Here is a 2,783-nt window from a genome sequence, read left to right on the forward strand (position 1 = left end):
CGATGGCTTACTTTTTATTTTTCATGGGTGGTGCTATGGTTGTGTGTGCTGGTAGGCTTCATACTCGATGCATAAAACTGTCAACCCATCATCCTCTTCAACTCCTTCATATGGTCATCATACCTTGGGGGTACAATTAGGATCTTGTACTACATACCTAAATCAATAGAAACAAGACGTCTTTCAATCTTACATCCATCTTGTGTCCTTAACGGTTATGGGTCAAACCTTAATTGTGCCTCATATCCTAAGCGTGCCTCCTAAACCTTCATGGCCACATTGGTGCACTGGTGTTGAATCCTGCTTTTAGATATGGAACGTTTTATGGGCACAAGCTCTTGGCCCCTATTGTCCATCTAACCCCATCGGACCCCTACATCACTTGATTGATACTTGTATCATGACCTTAGGTCAAACAGGATTACAAAGTAAGTTTAAACATATCAATAAGCTGAGGAAAAGAAACCTACCAAGATTCTCCTAGAAATGATGAGCAAATTAAGAAGAGACCAGCTTGAGAATTAGGCACTCACGACAACCAAATTGTAGTCTAGAGAAGTATCCTCACCAGTAGACTAGGCCTAACTCCCTTGGAAAGGGATGTCAGAGAGGGTGAGAGCCCCATTGTGCCTAGACCTTATCACACCACAAGGCACTATCGATGAGTCAGGTTATTTAGGAATGCAACCCCAATCAGGCAGTAAATTCTATCTAAGGCTAAATATTGGTAAGAGATCGATAACAAACAAGTACCATTAGGGAAAGATGAAAAGGACTTTGAAAAAAGAGTCAAAAAGTGCTTGGAATTGTTAGGAGGGAAATGGATGGGAGCCAATGATGCACCCTAATCGGATGTGAAAAGGTAAGAGCTGGTCCACTGATTGGCTCTAGGTGTGGACTAATGCAGGTCATGATGGTGGCCTAAGCTCAAAGTTTTGATATGCCCACAAAGACATTGTCACCATGATCATGGAATGTAGCATGCATTGTCTTAACATATCTTATCACTGTGCTCTTGACATACCTCATCACTGTGCTCTTGACATTGCCCTACAAGCTCCCCATTCGGCCTATCTTGAAACACAAGCTAAGGAGTCTGATATGTGTGTGAGTCAATGGGCTAGAAAACCTATAAGGTAAAGCAAGCTGATTGGTAGGATCCTTCATGGGTGCACTACCAATTGACCTTAATTCGGAGAAGGGTTTGAGTAAGAACATGCCTGTCAGGACCTAAAAGATGGTGAACTATGCTTGAGTAGGGCAAAGCCAAAAGAAGCTTTAATAGAGGCCCATAATGATATTAACATGTAAAGTGTTCACATAACTTGAGTATAGGGACAAAAGATTAATCGAACTATCTAGTAGTTGTTTCCCTCCAAAGTTTCCCTCAAGATAGTTAGAGCCTTTGGTGAATTCTAGTAGGAAAAGCCAATGATTAGAGGCATCGGGGGCATAATGCCTTTGACATATTCTTAAACTTTAAATAGGGAGAATAGCATGGTTGCTTTGTTAAGCCATGCCACGAAATTGAGAGCTCAAAGGGAGCTAATTTCGATAAGCAAAATTGGTGATGCAGGATGAATCGAAAGCCAGGTTATGGTGCCCAATTGCAGGCTAACCTAAAACCCATAATTTAATGACCTACCCACCATGAAAATAGCTTAACCAAAGGTAAGGTCTAGTAGCTAGAAGAGCATCACACATCATGCGATGTCCAGTACACCATTGGTGGCCCATGAAAATTCGAAGGAGTAAGTGCCATTCATGCCCTATCATACTCATAACAACATCAGGTCTCCAAGGTGAATAACCTTTAGTAGTTAGAACAATGTAGGTAAGGAAAGTCAACAAAATGGATTCATAACCTTGGGAAAAAGATTGGGTCTGAGGGCTAGGCATAGGGGTCCCAGTCTTGAACCCAGTGACTACTGGTGCACTACTTGAACTGCTCATCAAGTGACAAATAGTCAACTTAAAACTAGTACAAACAAGGGGAATCTAATTGTTTAATTAAAACAAAGCATTGTGATGGTCCCTACAGATGCTCACACAGTGTAATTTCTACCTAATGCTCTAAATAATAAAGCAAAAAAATTTAACCAAATGCGGCTAAATGGTGGGAGTAACTATGAATATCTTAAGGTAGCTAAATGCCTTGTCATCTAATTAGTGACGTACATGAATGGATTAACAAGATTCCCACTATCCCTATCTACTATCCAATGAAACCACAGCCAAGGGAATAGGCTTGGCAAAATCTTTTGGAAGAAAAGACCATGTTGAGCTTGACTCTAATCTGAAATTCTAAATGACTTAAGAGGTGTAGTATAAGTGGGATCCCTTGGGAAAAATTGAAATACAACTACTTTTAATGTTATTTTACATATTTCATGAATCAAAGGCTGGGCATAACCTTTTCTTTTGGACCCAAGGTTAGCCTCAATCGATCAATTTGGGTAAAAGACAATGTCAGGTATGGAGTTTAGCTAGGGTGGCACATTTGTTAAAAGATAATGTAAGTGCCCTAAGATGAGCTCAACTAGAACAGAAAGTGTGGTCTTTACAAATGACTTAAATATGTGATAGGGTGTTGTAACTAGCCAAGTGGCCTTGTAACCACAATCCATTAAGATTCAGCCCTTTGTCACTTTGATTCATCCCTTCCTCCATGACACCCACTGAAGTCCTCTCACTTGATTTTTTTGCACCACACCTCTCTAAGGTTAGGGATGAATGGTGTTCTCCACTGCAACCGATTTAGTTAGGTGATGACATCCCTCTCT

General features: G+C 40.6%; 1 pseudogene; it reads left to right on the forward strand.

The window, feature by feature from the left end:
* The first annotated feature begins 424 nt into the window (after positions 1–424).
* LOC149516675 (25S ribosomal RNA) lies at positions 425–1,819 on the forward strand (annotated as a pseudogene).
* Positions 1,820–2,783: the final 964 nt, after the last annotated feature.

Source organism: Durio zibethinus, chromosome 9, assembly GCF_047325235.1.
Source record: "Durio zibethinus cultivar Kanyao isolate XHJ-2024 chromosome 9, ASM4732523v1, whole genome shotgun sequence".
Taxonomy (NCBI): Eukaryota; Viridiplantae; Streptophyta; class Magnoliopsida; order Malvales; family Malvaceae; genus Durio; species Durio zibethinus.